Raw genomic sequence first — 20,352 nt, 5'->3', positions numbered from 1 at the left:
TAATATCATATCGGATATAACAAACATTTCGGACATTTACCAAAGCGACTATGTGATTGTTGACATTCACCGGTGAAAGTCGACATTCTCTTGATTGAGGTCATTCACGGTAACATATATATATCTGTTAAAATCGCTTGTGTTTAATGGTTGAAAAATTCTTTTAATTCTAAGTTGTTGAAAAATAAATTAGTACATTAACCACTGGAGAAAATATTTTCTGAAGTAAAGGAGAATCCATAGTAATTGGAGCCTCCGTAGAATGAATTAAAGGAATAAATCAGAATCAAATAGTTATCTTGATATAAAACTGGGTTATTATTTCAGAAATTAAAAGAAGTAATTGCTCCCATTGTTTCAAATTAGTTGCTAGACTAAAATAGTTTTATACTGATTATTGATACCCATGATTTTATTTAACTTTTTCAGATATTTAAAAGTGCTATGCTGTCAATTAACAACTTTTAATTACCAAGCATTCCATCCTGCCTTGTTCAAATAAGTACCAAATTAGTTTAAAATATTCAGGATTCTCAGCTTCTTATGTCAATTTTATATCTTAAAACAATCCTCTAACTAATGAATTCTAAATTCATTAGTAGTATAATATTACTAGTGTCGATCTACTATAACTTCATCGGACGTTATTTATGACTCCACGTACTTGAAATGCAGCAACTAATTTCGGGCAAAATTTTCGACTAAATGTATTGGGACAGAGTGACTATTTTAAAATTAAACAACTTAAATACACAAAAGAGTTAAGATAAACTACCAATGCATTTTTAAATAAAAATTATATATCAAATATGCATCCTAATTTAAAAGTGCTTGACAAGCTTTGTAGCATTTAATTAAATAAATTGGCAACCATAAATAAAATGTGGTAGCTAAGAATGATAAAAAATTTAGCATTTTCAATTGGTAGACCGGCTCATAGTGGCAGGCAAAAGTGAGATCCGAAATGAAAGTACAATTTTTAACAACTCTTTTTTTTAAAATTAGACATTTCTACATCAAGTTAGTTCTGATTATGAAAATTAAATAGAAATAGCAACTATAACAGAAAACGTGGTGACTATGAATTATATTTAATTTCGAATTTTGAATAAGAGGTTTATTAGAGCCAGCTTGTACAAACGCTGCAAACATTTTTTCTTACCCATGGATACATCAAAGAATGTAGAAAAGAGAAATCAAGCTCTTCGAATGCGTATCTAACGTGGGGATTGCTCAGTGTGGTACGCTATTCCAGAAAAGCAACTTGAAAGTTGAGCAATGCTCAGATTTAGCTGACCATCATAATTGTACTAAGATTCAGAGCAAAAGAAATAAAATGACGGTCAACAGGTACGACACATATGAATCAGCTGATGGAAAATTCTACGTGTATGGTTTAGTATGCCGCTCCCCGCCATTTTAGTAATTTTTAAAGGTAAACTCAATGTAAAAATGTGTTAGCGTATTTAATCAACATGGATGATATGAAATCTATTCCTTGTATGTATTCTCAAAGAAATATCTTAATGGTACAACATAGTTAATTAATAGTGTAAAAATGCAATGTTTTTTAAAGGTTCAGTGCCCCTGCCCGGTCCACATTTGCCCGGTATACCCAACAAGGAAGCATTTTAAGGCTCAGTTCCATTGCCTGGTAAACATTTGCCAGGTATGCCTCACATAAATGTTTTTTGAGGTCAAGTGCCACTGTCCGATATACATTGATCTGGTATATATTAAAACATAATAATATCAACGAATAAATTAATATCATATCGGATATAACAAACATTTCAGACATTTACCAAAGCAAGTATGTGATTGTTGACATTCACCGGTGAAAGTCGACATTCTCTTGATTTAGGGCATTCACGGAAACATATATATCTGGTAAAATCGCTTGCGTTTAATGGCGGAATAAAATCTTTTAATTCTAATTTATTAAAAAATAAATGAGTACATTAACTTTGGAAATATTGGAGAAAATATTTTCTGAAACAAAGTAGAATTCATAGTAGTTGGGGTCTCCGTATAATGATTTAAAGGAACAAATCAGAATCAAATTTTTATCTTCATATAAGACTGGTTATTATTTCAGAAATTAAAAGAAGTAACTACTCGCATTGTTTCAAATTGTTTTATTACATTAGTTTTGTTCTGATTATTAATATCGATGATTTTATGATTTTATTTTTCAGAGATTTAGAAGTGCTATGCTATCAAATGTCAACAATATTTGACAAAGCATCATATGTACAAATAATCAGCTCATGCGCATAAGAAATAAAGTGACGGTCAAGAGGTACGACTCATGTGAACCAGCTGTTATACAATTCAACGCGTATGGTTTAGTATACTGCCACCAGATATTTTGGTCACTTTTAAAGGAAACTCTATGTAAAAATGTGTCAGCAGATTTAATCAACATGAATGATACAAAATGCATTCATTGTATGTTTATCTTTAATATCTTAATTAATGGTACAACACTGTTTATTAATAGTTTAAAACTGCAATGTTTCTTAAGGTTCAGTGACACTGCCTTGTACACATTTGCCCGGTATGCTTAAATACTTTTCAAAGGTCAAGTGCCACCGCCCGATATGCATTGATCTGGTATATATTAAAACATAATAGTATCAACGAATAAATTAATATCATATCGGATATAACAATCATTTGGGACATTTAAAAAAGCGACTATGTGATTGTTGACATTCACCGGTGAAAGTCGACATTCTCTTGATTTGGGTCATTCACGGTAACATATATATCTGTTAAAATCGCTTGTGTTTAATGGTTGAAAAATTCTTTTAATTCTAATTTATTGAAAAATAAATTAGTACATTAACCACTGGAGAAAATATTTTCTGAAGCAAAGGAGAGTCCATAGTAATTGGACAACTCATTTGGCGTTAAATAGAACAGCAACTCATTTGTGAAAAAATTTTAGACTAAATGCAGAGATGCCAACTTGCTCCGGACAGCAAATATATGTTTTAAAGTGGTAGTTTATCAATTGTGATTATTGGTTTAATAAATTCAATTTAGTAGATTTTTATCCACCACTATTTCTAAATAATTAGTAGGCTTAAATAATTCACTACTTTATAGAACTTATGTAATACTAAACCTTGCAAGCAAAATAGTCTAACATTTGCAAAATTTACTTTGTAGTTATTTACCGTTTTTCTAATTATTTTCGCGTGTCCGGAGCAGTAGGCATCTCTGAAAATGTATTGGGACATAGAGAGACTATTTTAAAATTAAACAACTTAAATACACAAAAGGATTAAGATAAACTACCAGTACATTTTTAAATAAAAATTATATATGATTTATGCATCTTAATTCAAACCAACTGGGTAAGCAGCAACGCATCTAATTAAAAAAAATAGCAACCATAATTAAAATGTGGTAGCTAAGAATATTTAAAATTTTAGCATTTTCAATAGGTAGACCGGCTCATAGTGGCTGGCAAAAGTGAGACCCGAAATGAAAGTACAATTTTTATCAACTCTTTTTTTTAAAATTAGACATTTCTACATCAAGTTAGATGAAAATTAACTAGAAATAGCAACCATAACAGAAAACGTGGTGACTATGAATTATATTTAATTTTGAATTAGAGGTTCATTGGAGCCAGCTTGTGCAGACGCTGCAGACATTTTTTCTTACCCATGGATACATCAAAGAATGTAGAAAAGAGAAATCAAGCTCTTCGAATACGTATCTAACGTGGTGATTGCTCAGTGTGGTACGCTATACCGGAAAAGCAACTTGAAAGCTGAGCAATGCTCAGATTTAGCAGACCATCATAATTGTACTAAGAGTCAGCGCATGCGCATAAGAAATAAAGTGACGGTCAAGAGGTACGACACATATGAACCAGCTGATGGAAAATTTTACGTGTAAGGTTTAGTATGCTGCTCCCCGCCATTTTAGTCATTTTTAAGGGAAATTCAATGTAAAAATGTTTTAGTATATTTAATCAACATGGATGATATAAAATGTATTCATTGTATGTATTCTCAAAGAAATACCTTAATGCATACCTGCCAACTTTTGATCCCTTCCATTATGATTTTTCCCAGTGGTAGTAAAATTGAATTAAAATATCAATTATAAGCAAAAATATACGTTGTATTCGAAAAAACTTAAGATGACAACCATGTTAGTGATCCATATTTACATATATGCTTGAAAAAATACTATATGACCGGTTGCTATTTCTATATGACGCCGAAATCCTGATTTCGCTTCAATCTTTCGAAGTGAATTAATCGCAATTAAACAGGGCATCGATGCTATAATTAACAAGAGTGACTTTGGAGATCTTTGGATCCTGTCGGACAGTCACAGCTCCCTTCAACACCTACACAATTGGACTAAAGTTGGAGACAAAACAAGCACCTCCATCCTTCTTAAACTTCAACTTATTTCAAAGCACCACGACGTACATCTTCAGTGGATAACATCCCACGTTGACATCTTTGGAAATGAGCAAGCGGATCGCTTGGCCAAGGAGGGCTGTAGTCATTTAACATATTCGTCCTCAGCCCTTACCTTTTTAAGAGTATGAGTCCAAAATCAAAAGCCATCTATCAAAAAAGTGGAGGATCCCCCCCTCTCATCATTGGTATGCAGCCAAGGAACCGGGCTCTTCACTTGTTCATACAGGTGATAGAGCATCTCAAACAGCTATTTCCAGAATGGCAAGTGGACATACGAATAGTCTCTCGTACTTTAAAGGAAAAAAGACTTCTGCAGTCTGCTCTAAATGTGAAGCCCAACAAAACTCAGCTGAACATATCCTCGACTGCTTGGGCATTCCAAGGAGGACTTATATGCTTCTCCACTTCTTGTAATTGACTTTTTGAGGGTTAACAACCTACTGGATCTTGTCTGACTTCGTCAGACAATTAGAGGATAAGAAACAACAACAACATATATGCTTAATTTTTTAAAGAATAAAGGTGATCAAAATAATTTAAAATAAAAGTTTTTAAAAAAGCAAAAGTATATATTTACTACCACTTGAAATATAAAAATAAAATTTTACACCAAATGCGTAAGAGTTGGCAGGTATGCTTAATGGTACAACATTGTTAATTAATAGTGTAAAAATACAATGTTTTTTTTTAAGGTTCAGTGCCACTGCCCGGTCCACATTTGCTCGGTATACCCTACACTGAAGCATTTTAAGGTTCAGTTCCATTGCCTGGTATACATTTGCTCGGTAGGCCCTTCATAAATGTTTTTTTAAGGTCATGTGTCTTTGCCCAATATGCATTTATCCGTTATATATTAAAATATTATAATATCAATGAATAAATATCTTATCAGATATAACAAATGTTACCGGCAAATTCACCAAAGCGACTATGTAAATGTTGACATTCACCGGTGAAAGTCGACATTCTCTTGATTTGGGGACATTCACGGTAACATACAGGGTGTCTCAGTTAAGCGTTTCAGAACTTCTAAGAGGGGTAGGGGGCATCCTGACGACTCGAAATCATATAGCAACGCGGGGTCGGAAATGTTTTCCTGACGCGGTAGATGGCGTTGTTCGAAAGTTCCGACCGAGCTTTCCAGTGCGTTGGCCTCCTCAGTCACCCGACCTATCATGTCTTGATTTTTATTTCTGGGGTCATGTGACAACACTGGTTTATGACACCCCTGTTGACAATGCTAAGGAGCTGGTTGCAGGAATCACAGTAGCTCCCGGAGAAATTCGAGATATGCCTGGAGTATTGAAGAATGTTCGGATGTCCATGCACCAGAGATGTGAGGTGTGCATTGTAGCCGGTGGCAGAAACTTCGAACACTTACTTTGACCCATGTGCCTTATGCTTTTTTCAATGTATTATTAAAACGATTTTTCACTTACGGTCTCTTTTCTTTATGGTGCTTCTGTGTACGCCACCGCTTCAGGAAAGGATTTGCGACCCCACATTGCTATATGATTTCGAGTCGTCAGGATGTCCCCTACCCCTCTTAGAAGTTTTGAAACGCTTAACTGAGACACCCTGTATATATCTGTTAAAATCGCTTGTGTTTATTGTTGGAAAAAATTCTTTGAATTCTAGTTTGTTGAAAAATAAATTAGCACATTAACTTTTAAACCACTGGAGAAAATTTTTTCTGAAGCAAAGGAGAATCCGTAGTAGTTAGAGTCTCTGTAGAATGAATTAAAGGAACAAATCTGAATCAAATAGTTATCTTAATATAAGACTGGGTTATTATTTCTGAAATTAAACGAAGTAATTACTTCCATCGTTTCAAATTAGTTGTTAGATTACAATAGCTTTGTACTGATTATTGATACTCATGATCTTATGATTTTACTTAAATATTTTTCTGAGATTTAAAAGTGCTATGCTATCAATTAACAATTTTCACTTGCCGAGCATTCCCTCCTTCCTTGTTCAAATATTAGTACCAAATTAGTTTCAAAAACCTAGGATTCGCACCCTCTTCAGTCCATTTTATATCATAAAACAATCTTCTAACTAATGAATTCTATATTCATTAGTAGAATAATATTACTAGTGTCGATCTACTGTAACTCCATCGGAAGTTATTTGCGACTCCACCTACTTGAAATGCAGCAACTCATTTCAATGACAAAATTTTCGACAAAATATTAGGACAGAGAGAATATTTTAAAACTGAACCAAATTTAAAAAAAAAACGTTAACATAAACTAACAGTAAAATTTTAAATTAAAATTTTATATCATTTATAGAATTTAACCGTGAATTCGGGAATTTTGCAAATATCTGCATTGATAAATGAAAATAGGAACCATAATAAAAATGTGGTAGCTAATAATAATTTTCATTTAGCATTTTCAATGAGTGGTTCGGCTCATAGGTTCTACTATCTAGGTTCGATCTACGTTAAAAGTACCAGTTTTTAACAACACTTTTTATTTTATAAATTAGACATTTCTACATGAAGATAGTTCTGGTTAATTAAATTTAAATAGAAATAGCAACCATAACAGAAAACGTGGTGACTATGAATTATATTTAATTTCGAATTTTAAATAAGAGGTTCATTGGAGCCAGTTTGTACGGACGCTGAAGACATTTTTTCTAACCCGTGGATACATCAAAGAATGTAGAGGAGAGGAGTCCCACTCTTTGTATCTAACGTGGGGATTGCTCAGTGTGGTACGCTATACCAGAAAAGCAACTTGCAGGATGAGCAATATATTCAGATATGCAGAGCATCATATGTACAAAGATCCCGTGCATGCGCATAAGAAATGGTCAAGAGGTGCGATATATGTGAACCAGCTGTTGGACAATTCTACATGTATGGTTCAGTACGCTGCCTCCAGAAATATTAGTCTTTCCCTCTATGTAAAAATGTGTTAGCAGATGTAATCAACATGGATGATGTAAAATGTATTCATTGTATGTATTCTCAACGAAATATCTTAATGGTACAACATTGTTAATTAATAGTGAAAAATGCAATGCTTTTTTAAGGTTCAGTGCCTCTGCCCGGTACATATTTACCCGGTATACCCTACACTGAAGCTTTTTAAGTTTCAGTCCCACAGTCTGGCATTCGTTTGCCCGGTATGTCCCACATAAATGCTTTTTTTAAGATCAAGTGCCACTGCTCGATATGCATTTAACCGGTATATATTAAAATATAATAATATGAACGAATAAATTGATATCATATCGGATATAGCAAACATTTCAGACATTCACCAAAGCGACTATGTGATTATTGACATTCACCGGTGAAAGTCGACATTCTCTTGATTTGGAGCATTCACGGTAATATATGTATCTGTTAAAATCACTTGTGTTTAATGGTGGAAAAAAGCATTTTAATTCTAATTTATTATTAAATAAACGAGTACATTAACTTTGGAACCACTGGAGAAAATATTTTTTGAAAAAAAGGAGAATCAATTGATGCTGGTCTCACTGTAGAATGATTTAAATGAACAAATCAGAATCAAATTGTTATCTTGATATAAAACTTGGTTATTATTTCAGAAATTAAAAGAAGTAATTGCTCCCATCGTTTCAAATTAGCTGCTAGATTATAATTTTTTGGTACTGATTATCGATACCCATGATATTATTAATTTATTTAAATATTTTTCAGAGATTCAAAAGTGCAATTAACAACTTTTACTTACCAAGCATTTCCTCCGTCCTTGTTCAAATTAGTACCTCATTAGTTTGAAAAATCCTGGAATCACACCCTCTTTGACCATTTTATATCATAAAACAATCTTCTAACAAATGAATTCATTCGTAGTATAATTTTACTGGTGGCGATCTATTGTATCTCCATCGGAAGTTACTTTTGACTCTACCTACTTGAAATTCAGCGACTAATTTCGGACGAAGTTATCGAGTAAATGGATTGAGGCAATTTAAATACACAAATGGGTTAAGATAAACTACCAGTAAGTTTCTAAATTAAAATTTTATATAACATATGCATCCTAAGACAAAATGTTTCATGATATCATTCTAATTCGCTTTATGAGATCAGCAACCATAATTAAAATGTGGTAGCTAAGAATAATTTATATGTAGCATTTTCAATACGTGGTCCGGCACATAGTGGCTTTTAATAGTCAGATCCAAAATAAAGGTATCACTCTTTAACAACACTTTTCTTTTTCATATTAGTCATTTCTACATCAAGCTAGTTCTCATTAGTGAAAATTATACAGAAATAGCAACCATAACAGAAAACTTTGTGGTTATGAATCATATGTAATTTTGAATTTTAAATAAGATGCTCATTGGAGCCAGCTTGTACAGTCGCTGCAGACAATTTTTCTTAGCCATGGCTACATCAAAGAATGTAGAAAAGAGAAGTCCAACTCTTCGAATACGTATCTAGCGTGGGGATAGCTTAATGTGGTTCGCTATACCTGAAAAGCATATTGCAGAATGTGCAATATACTCAGATTTAGCAGAGTATATTGCACATTCTGCATGTAATAAGATTCAGCACATAAGAAATAAAGTGACGGTCAAGAAGTACGATACATGTAAACCAGCTGTCGGACAATTCTACATTATTGGTTCGGTATGCTGCCTCTCGTCATTTTAGTCTTTCCCTCTAAGTAAAAATGTGTTAGCAGATTTAATCAACATGGATGATATAAAATGTATTCATTGTATGTATTCTTAAAGAAATATCTCAATGGTACAACATTGTTAAATAATAGTGTAAAAATACAATGTTTTTTAAGGTTTAGTGCCACTGCCCGGTTCACATTTGCCCGGTATACCATACACTGAAGCATTTTAAGGTTCAGTTCCATTGCCTGGTATGCTCCACATAAATATTTTTTTAAGGTCAAAATGCCACTGCCCCATATGCATTTAACTTGTTTATAATAAAATATAATAATATCAACGAATAAATTAATATCATGTATAAAATATTATATAAAAAGGATATAAAAAATATTTCGCACATTCACCATTGCGACTATGTGATTGTTGACATTCACCGGTGAAAGTCGACATTCTCTTGATAGAGATCATTCACGGTAATGTGTATATCTGTTGAAATCACTTGTGTTTAATGGTGTCAAAAAGTCTTTTAATTCTAATTTACTAAAAAATAATTTAATACATTAACTTTGGTACCACTGGAGAAAATATTTTCTGAAACAAAGGAGAATCCATAGAAGTTGGAGTCTCCGAAGAATATATTAAAGGAACAAATCAGAATCAAATAGTTATCTTGATGTAAGACTGGGTTATTATTTCAGAAATTAAAAGAAGTAATTACTCTCATTGTTTCAAATTAGTTGTTTTATTACAGTAGTTTGGTACTGGTTATTGATACCAGAGATGCATTGCTCCGGACAGCAAATATATATTTTAAAGTGGTAGTTTATCTATTGTGATTCTTGGTTTAATAAATTCAATTTAGTTGATTTTTATCCACCACTATTTCTAAATAATTCCTAGGTTTATATAATGCACCAATATTTAGTACCGAAGTCCTGCTTTACCTTTTAAAAAACAATCGAAAATAGTCAAATATTCGCAAAATTTGCTTTGTTGTTATTTATCGTTTTTTTTAGTTGTTTCGGTGTGTCCGGAGCAGTTGGCATTTTTGTGATACCCATGATATTATGATTTTATTTAAATATTTTTCTGAAATTTAAAAGTGCTATGCTATCAATTAACAACTTTTACAGACCAAGAATTCCCTTCTCCCTTCTATAAATCAGTAATAAATAATTTTTATAAATCTAGGATTCACACCCCCATAAGTCCATTTTATAAAGACTCTTTCATCAGTAATAGCATGAAACAATCTTTTAACTAATGAATTTTAAATTCATTAGTAGTCGAATATTACTAGTGTCGATCTACTATAATTCCATCGAAAGTTATATATGACTCCACCTATATGAAATGCAGCAATTAATTTGGAACAAAATTTTCGACTAAACATATCAACTAAATTGGGACAGTTAGCAGAGTATATTTGAAAATTGAACATACTTTAATTCACAAAATGGATAAAATAAACTAGCTATAAATTTTTAAATTAAAATTTTATATGATTTATACAATTCGATGCATATTTCTGTGACACGCACTTACAAATGTAATGAAAATAGCAACCATTATAAAAATGTGGTAGCTAAGAATAATTAAATTTTCAGCGTTTTCAATAGGTGATTCGGTTCATAGTTGCCAGCAAAAGTAAGATCTAAATTGAAAGTACCACTCTTTTATTACTCTTTTTTTTTTAAATGTAAATTAGACATTTTGGACATGGAAGTCGCATATGTATTCTAAGGGTGTCAATAATCAGAGTAAAATTGGTAGTCAAACTATTTTTACAACAATTTATTAGTGGGTGGGGTAAGAATAGTTTGCTTTATTTAATTCACCACAACTAAGTTCAAATAAAAAATTGTATACTTACACTTTTATCTCACAGGAATTGGATGCGTTAGATCTAAAGTGAAAGCAAAAATAAGTCTGTCAAATTAACTATACCCAAACTTAAGCTACCGCTCTTTATTTTTTTACTATTCTGATTCCTTACGAATACATTTATGACTCGCCGGTCCCGAAAATTAAATAAAAACTAGCAATTAAAAACCATAATGGAAAACGTGGTAACTATGAATTATATTTAATTAACATGGATGATATAAAATGCATTCACTGTATGTTAATCTTTAATACAATAATTAATGACACAACACTGTTCATTAATAGTGTGAAAATGCAATGTTTTTTAAGGTTCAGTGCTACTATCTAGTACAGATTTGCCTGGTATACATTTGCCCGGTATGCCCTACATAAATGATTTTTTAACATATATACCTTTTAATATCGCTAGCTCTTAATGGTGGAAAAAATCTTTTCATTCTAATTTATTAAAAAAATAAATTAGTGCATTAACTTTGGTACCACTGGAGAAAATATTTTCTGAAACAAAGTTGAATCCATAGTAGTAGGAGTCTCCGTAGAATAAATTAAAGGAAAAAATCAGAACCAAATAGTTATCTTGATACAAGACTGGGCTATTATTTAAGAAATTAAAAGAAGTAATTGCTGCCACTGTTTCAAATTAGTTGCTAGATTACAATAGTTTTGTACTGATTATTGATACCCATGATTTTAGGATTTTATTTAACTTTTTCAGAGATTTAAATGTGCTATGATGTCAATTAACAACTTTTACTTACAAAGCATTCCCTCCTGCCTTGTTCAAATTAGTACCAAATTAGTTTAAAAAATCCAGGATTCACACACTCTTATGTCCATTTTATATCATAAAACAGTCTTTTAACTAATGCATTCTAAATTTATTAGTAGAATAATATTACTAGTTTCGATCCACTGTAACTCCATCGGAAGATATTTATGGCTCCACCTACTTGAAATGCAGCAACTAATTTCAGACAATATTTCGACAGAGAGAGTCTACTTAAAAATTGAACAACTTAAAAACTCAAAAGGGTTAAAATAAACTACCAGTAAATTTTTAAATTAAAATTATATATGATTTATATACCTTAATTTTTAAACTTACATCTGAATTTTCAATATCTCTTATGTTTTATAAAAATAGCAACCATAATTAAAATTTGGTAGCTAAGAATAATTTAAATTTTAGTATTTTCAACAGGTAGACCGGTACATAGTGGCTGGCAAAAGTGAGATCTGAAATAAAAGTACAATTTTTAACAACTCTTTTTTTTTAAAAATTAGACATTTCTACATCAAGTTAGTTCTGATTAATGAAAATTTAATAGAAATAACAACCATAACAGAAAACGTGGTGGCTATGAATTACATTTAATTTCGAATTTTAAATAAGAGGTTCATTGGAGCCGGTCTGTACAGACGCTGCAGACATTTTTCTTACCATTGGATACATCAAAGAATGCAGAAAAGAGAAATCAAGCTTTTCAAATCCGTATCTAACGTGGAGATTGCTCAGTGTGGTAAGCTATACCAGAAAAGCAACTTGCAGAATGAGCAATATACTCAGATTTATCAGACCATCACTTGTACAAGATTCAGCGCATGCGCAATAGAAATAAAATGACGGTCAAGAGGTACGATATATGTAAACCAGCTGTTGAACAATTCTACATGTATGGTTCAGTACGCTGCCTCCCGAAATTTTAGACTTTCCCTCTATGTAAAAACGTGTTAGCAGATGTAATCAGCATGCATGATGTAAAATGTATTCATTGCATGTATTCTCAACGAAATATCTTAATGGTACAACTTTGTTAATTGATAGTAATGCTAATAGTGCTAATTCTATGAATGAGATATAAAAATGCAATGCTTTTTTAAGGCTCAGTGCCTTAGCCCGGTACACATTTCTCCGGTATACTCTGCACTGAATTATTTGGAGGTTCAGTCCCACTATCTAGTATATGTTTGCCCGGTATGCCCAACGTAAATGTTATAAATGATATAAAAATGCAATGCTTTTTTAAGGCTCAGTGCCTTAGACCGGTACACATTTGTCCGATATACTCTTCACTGAATTTTTTTGAGGCTCAGTCCCACTATCTAGTATATGTTTGCCCGGTATGCCCCTCATAAATGTTTTTTTAAGGTCAAGTGCCACTGCCCCATATGCATTTAACTCGTATACATTAAAATATAATAATATCAACGAATTAATTAATATAATATCGGATATAACAAATATTTTGGACATTCACCAAAGCGACTATGTGATTGTTGACATTCACCATCAGAAGTCGACATTCTCTTGATTTGGTTCAATCACGGTAACATATATATCTGTTAAAATCGCTTGTGTTTAATGGTGGAAAAAAATATTTTAATTCCAATTTATTAAAAAGTAAATTAGTACATTAACTTCGGAGCCACTGGAGAAAATATTTTCTGAAACAAAGGAGAATCCATAGTAGTTGGAGTCTCCGTGGAATGAATTAAAGCAGTGTTTCTCAAAGTGGTCCATATGGACCCCCAGGGATCCATGGTACCAATCAGGGGGTCCGTGATAAATAAAAACTGATTTAGGGGTTCCAGACCAACGTCAGGGGGTCCGTGTGAGGTTTAATATAAAATAATAAAATTGTAATTGGTTTTTATTATTATGGAAATTAAGAAAAATAAAATAGTAGCGATTTTTACGTTCTATGGGTGCTTGCAGTTATTAAGAGTGGTTTGTTACAAATTAAACAGTTGATTTACAAATTTTCTCTTATTTCTTTTGTTCCCTTTTTAAAAGATAACAGTATGAATGAGTCGAAGTTAAAACGCCGAAAATACAGTGTTGATTATATGAAGTATGTCTTTATTTCTTCACCAGAAAATAGTACTTTACCTATGTGTCTTCTATGTAATAAAACTATAACAAGTGATTCAATGAAACATTCCAAGCTTAACGAACAATTGATAAATATCCATAGTGAGAAAAAAGATTAAGATTTAACTATTTTTTTCAAACAGTGAAAAAATAATAATCAGAAAACACCGTCACTACATCAACTTATAGGGACAACGTATAAGCGAGGTGACGATGGATTGCATGTTACTCATAGTTTCGCATGTTTCTATATATTACATGATTGCAAAGTCCGGAAAGCCTGACACTATTGAAGAACTTATTTTACTAGCTGTAAGTGAGATAATACTTTTCGGGTTGCGTAAACTAGCTTTTAACATTGTAAAAAGAATTCCACGGAGTAATAATAATGTACAAAGAAGGATTGACAAAATCTCTCAGCATGTAGAAAAATCTTCATGCGAGTACTCAAAAATATCTGAATTTTCTCTACGAGTTCTTATCCAGGAAACGAAGCTTTTACTTTAAACTTATATAAAATTTGTAACACAATAAAATTTTTACAAGAATTGTTATTTTCTAAATGTTTGGAAAGCGATACGAAAGGTAAAATGTTATTGACTGAATTAAAAGCTATACCCTAGGCCCTAGACTAATATCATTTCTGTAGCAACTGACGGTACTCCGGCAATGGTAGGAAGATACCAAGGTCTTCTGGCTAACTTAAAACATGCTGCAGTGAATGTATTTTCAGTACATTTGCCAAACTTAAAGAAGCTAATTTGAAACTACAAGATGACCAATTAAATTTAATCAAACTAAAGTCTTAAAACTGCGTTTGTTGCAGACCTTTTTCTGTATAAACAAAACTTGGGAAGATGATATTGTTCTCTAAGTTTCAACGCCGTAATGAGCCTCATCACAAAAAAAAAATAATTAAAGTAAATAAATAATTCGAAATTAGTGCTCACAAACATTGAGCCGGTCATAAATACACTCTTAAAATCTCATCACGTTCATCCAAGTCATTAATTTTTTTATTTTATTTTAAACAAAATATATAATTTCAATAAATAATTCTTCAACAAAATGTTTTCTTTTTTTAATTTGTAATTTTTATACCGTACATATATGCAGTTTTTCACTTAAAAACAAGTTTGCAAGTTTTGACTATATAAAGGGGTCCATCGATCAGAAAAGTTTGGGAACCACTGAATTAAAGGAACAAATCAGTATCAAATAATTATCTTGATATATGACTGGGCTGTTATTTCAGAAATTAAAAGAAGTAATTACTCCCATTGTTTAAAACTAGTTGTTTTATTACATTAGTTTTGTACTGATTATTATTATAGATGATTTTATGATTTTATTTAAATGTTTTTCTGAGATTTAAAAGTGCTACGCAATCAATTTACAACTTTTACTTGCCAAGCCTTTCCGCCTTCCCTCTTTAAATCAGTACCAAATTAGTTTCAAAAATCTAGGATTCACACATAAGAGGGTTAAGTCCATTTTATAAAGACTGTTTCACCAGTAATAACATAAAACAATCTCTTAACTAATGAATTTTAAATTCATTCGTAGTATAATTTTACTAGTGTCAATCTACTGTAACTCCATCGGAAGTTATTTATGACTCTACCTACTTAAATGCTGCAAATAATTTAGGACAAAATTTTCTACTAAACATTTCAACTAAATTAGGACAACGAGAGTATATTTAAAAATTGAACAAACTTGAATGCACAAAATGGATAAAATAAACTAACAGTAAATTTTTAAATTAAAATTTTATATGATTTATACAATTCGTTCATAATGCTAAAATTGAGTTGTGCATCGGCGATTTATTATTTATTCTCACTCAGATGAATTAGTTAGAGCCCCTAGCGGGGCTGATGCTAAGATAACCATCACATATGAGTATTCAGTGCCATTGGCTGGTATACATTTGCCCGGTATACCCTACACTGATGTTTTTTAAGGTCAAGTGCCATTGCTCAGTATACATTTGCTCGGTACTCTGAACACTGATGTTTCTCCTAATTCCATCCTCAACAGATAATAAAATATCGAATAAATATAATAGTGTCAATGAATAAATTTATATCAAATCGGATACATATTAAATATTTCGGATTTTCACCAAAGTAACTTTGTGATAGTTGACATTCACCGATGAAAGTCGACATTTCGTGGATTTCGGATATTCACGGTGACATATATATATATATATATATATATATATATATATATATATATATATATATATATATATATATATATATATATATATATATATATATATATGTTGAAACCGCTTGCTTTTAATAATGGAAAAAGTATTTTAATTCTAATTTATTAAAAAATAAATAGGTATAAAAAATAATTTATTAAAAACCACTGGAGAAAATATTTTCTGAAACAAAAGAGAATCAAATAGCTGTTGTAGTCTCTGTAGAATGAATTAAAGGAACAAATAAGTATCAAATAGCTGTTGGAGTCTCTGTAGAATGAATTAAAGGAACAAATCAGAATCAAATAGCTGTTGGAGTCTCTCTAGAATAAACTTAAAGGAGCATATCAAAATCAAATAGCTGTTGGAGTCTCTGTAGAATGAATGAAAGGAACAAATCAGAATCAAATAACTGTTGGAGTCACTGTAGAATAAAATTAAAGGAGCATATCAAAATCAAATAGCTGTTGGAGTCTCTGTAGAATGAATTAAAGGAACAAATCATAATCAAATAGCTGTTGGAGTCTCTGTAGAATGAATTAAAGGAACAAATTAGAATCAAATAGCTGTTGGAGTCTCTGTAGAATAAATTAACGGATCAAATCAGAATCAAATAGCTATCTTGATAAGATGTCGTGGAGTTATTATTTCAGATATTAAAAGAAGTAATTACTCCCATTGTTTCGAATTAGTTGTTTTATTACATTAGTTTTGTCCTGACTATTGATATCGATGATTTTATGATTTTATTTAAACATTTTTCAGAGATTTATAAGTGCTATGCTATCAATTAACAACTTTTATTTACCAAGCATTCCCTCCTTCCTTCTTTAAATCAGTAACAAATAAGTTTCATAAATCTAGGATTCACGCCCTCTTAAGTTCATTTTATAAAGACTCTGTCATCAGTAATAGCTTAAAACAATCTAATGAATTTTAAATTCATTAGTAGTCGAATATTACTAGTGTCGATCTACTATAATTCCATCGAAAGTTATTTATGACTCCTTCTACATGAAATGCAGCAATTAATTTGGAACAAAATTTTCGACTAAACTTTTCAACTAAATTGGGACAGTTAGCAGAGTATATTTAAAAATTGAACATACTTTAATACACAAAATGGATAAAATAAACAAGCAGTAAATTCTTAAATTAAAATTTTATATCATTTATACAATTCGCTCATAATGCTAAATTTTTTTTAAATTGTATTTGCAAATGTAATGAAAATAGTAACCATTATAAAAATGTGGTAGCTAAGAATAATGAAATTTTCAGCGTTTTCAATAGGTGATTCGGTTCATAGTTGCCAGCAAAAGTGAGATCAAAATTGAAAGTACCACTTTTTTATTGCTCTTTTTTTTAATGTAAATTAGACATTTTGGATATGGAAGTTGTATATGTCTTCTCTGGGTGTTAATAATCAGGGTAAAAAAGATAAAATTGTTAGCCAAACTATTTTTTCAGTAGTTTGTCTGTGGGAGGGGTGAGAATTGTTTGCTTTATTTAATTCACCACAACTAAGTGCAAATAAAAAATTGTATACTTGCACTTTTAACACACAGGAGTTGAATGTATTAGTTCTAAAGTGAAAGCAAAAATAAGTCTGTCAAATTAGCTACGCCCAAACTTTAGCTACCGATCCTTATTTTTTTCTATTCTGAGTCCTTACGAATACATTTATGACTCGGCAATCCCGAAAACGTTAATAAAATTAAATAAAAACTAGCAATCATAAACCATAATGGAAAACCATCAATTATAAACCATGAATTGGTATCCATGAATTATATTTAATCAACATGGATGATATAAAATGCATTCATTGTATGTTAATCTTAAATACCTTAATTAATGACTCAACATTGTTTATTAATAGTGTAATAATGCTTTGTTTTTTTAAGGTTCAATGCCATTACTAATACACATTTGCTGGTATACATTTGCCCGGTATGCCCTACATAAATGATTTCTTAAGGTCATGTGACACTGTCCAATATGCATTTATAAAGTATATATCAAAATATAATAATATCAACGAATATATTAATATCATATCGGACATCACCGAAACTACTATGTAATGTTGACATTCATAGGTGAAAGTCGACATTCTCTTGATTTGGGGCATTCATGGAAACACATATATCTGTCAAAATCGCTTGCGTTTAATGGCGGAATAAAATCTTTTAATTCTAATTTATTAAAAAATAAATGAGTACATTAACTTTGGAACTATTGGAGAAAATATTTTCTGAAACAAAGTTGAATCCATAGTAGTAGGAGTCTCCGTAGAATAAATTAAAGGAACAAATCAGAATCAAATAGTTATCTTGATATAAGACTGGATTATTATTTCAGAAATTAAACGAAGTAATTACTCCCATCGTTTCAAATTAGTTGCTAGATTTCAATAGTTTAGTACTGATTATTGATACCCATGATATTATGATTTTATTTAAATGTTTTTCAGAGATTTAAAAGTGCGATGCTATCAATTAACAACTTTGACTTACAAAGCATTCCCCCCTTCCTTGTTCTAATTAGTTCCTCATTAGTTTAAAAAATCCTTCTAACAAATGAATTCATTCGTAGTATAATTTTACTGGTGTCGATCTATTGTAACTCCATCGGAAGATATTTATGACTCCACCTACTTGAAATGCAGCGACTAATTTCGGACAAAATTTTCCACTAAATGTATTGGGACAGAGTGAGTCTATTTTAAAATCGAATAATTTAAATACACAAATTAAGATAAACTACCAGTAAGTTTATAAATTAAAATTTTATATAACGTATACACCTTATAAAATTACGAAGCACTAAAAGAGCTGTTGAACTTATCATGAAAGTAGCAACCATAATTAAAATGTGGTAGCTAAGAACAATTTATATTTAGAATCTTCCATAGATGATTCGGTTCATACATGATAGCAAAAGAAAAGATCTAAATTGAAAGTACCACTTTTTTATTGCTCTTTCATTTAATATAAATTGGATATGGAGTTCAATTTAAAAATTGCATACTTACACTTTTAACTCACAGGGATTGAATGTGTTAGATTTAAAGTGGAAGCAAAATAAGTCTGTCAAATGAGCTATGCCCTAACTTAAGCTACCACTTTTTATATTTTACTATTGTCATTCCGTACGAATACATTTATGACTCGCCGGACCAGTGAAAACGTTAATAAAATTAAATAAGAACTAGCAATCATAAACCATAACGTGATAACTATGAGTTATATTTATTTTCGAATTTTAAATAAGAAGTTCATTTGAGCCTGCTTGTAGAGACGCTGAAGTCATTTTTTCTTACCCATGGATACATCAAAGAACGTAGAAAAGAGAAGTCAAGCTCTTCGAATACGTATCTAACGTTGGGATTGCTCAATGTGGTACGCTATACCACAAAAGCAACTTGTTTAATGAGCAATATATTCAGATTTCGAAGACCATCATATGTACTAAGATTCAGCGCATGCGCATAAGAAATAAAGTGACGGTCAAGAGGTACGATTTATGTAAACCAGTTGTTGGACAATTCTACTTGTATGGTTCTGTATGCTGCTTCCATAAATTTTATTCTCTCCCTCTATGTAAAAATGTGTTAGGAGATGTAATCAGCATGGATGATGTAAAATGTATTCATTGTATGTATTTTCAAAGAAATTGTAGTACAACATTGTTAATTAATAGTGAAAAAATGCAATGTTTTTTTAAAGTTCAGTGCTCTGCCAGGTACAAATTTACCCGGTATATCCTACAATGAAGCTTTTTAAGGTTCTGTCCCACTGCCTGGTATACATTTGCCCGGTATACCCCACATAAATGTTTTTTAAGGTCAAGTGCCACTGCTCAATATGCTTTTAGCTGGTATATCTATATCTATATATATAAATGAATGTGTGTTTGTCTGTTTGTCCTCTAAAACCATCAGACAGAAAGCTATGAAACTTGGCATACAGATAAATCAAAACACGAGGAAGGTTTCTGTCGACATTAGAGCATTCTGCGACAAACCGTTCCAGCGGTATCAGCGAAAATCGAAATGGAATTTTCTGATTGGTTAAAAGTTAGCCATTGTTTTAAATTTTGCTATAAACGATTCAGTTGTCAAATATCGTGAAGATACATTAACTTTGGAACCACTAGAGAAAATATTTTCTGAAACACAGTTGAATCCATAGTAGTTGGAGTCTCCGTAGAATAAATTAAAGGAACAAATCAGAACCAAATAGTTATCTTGACATAAGACTGGGTTATTATTTAAGAAATTAAAAGAAGTAATT

This window comes from Parasteatoda tepidariorum, chromosome 4 (assembly GCF_982258835.1).
Source record: "Parasteatoda tepidariorum strain Cologne lab strain chromosome 4, Ptep-v5.0, whole genome shotgun sequence".
In the NCBI taxonomy this organism is placed as follows: Eukaryota; Metazoa; Arthropoda; class Arachnida; order Araneae; family Theridiidae; genus Parasteatoda; species Parasteatoda tepidariorum.
This window is presented reverse-complemented; position numbering follows the sequence as displayed.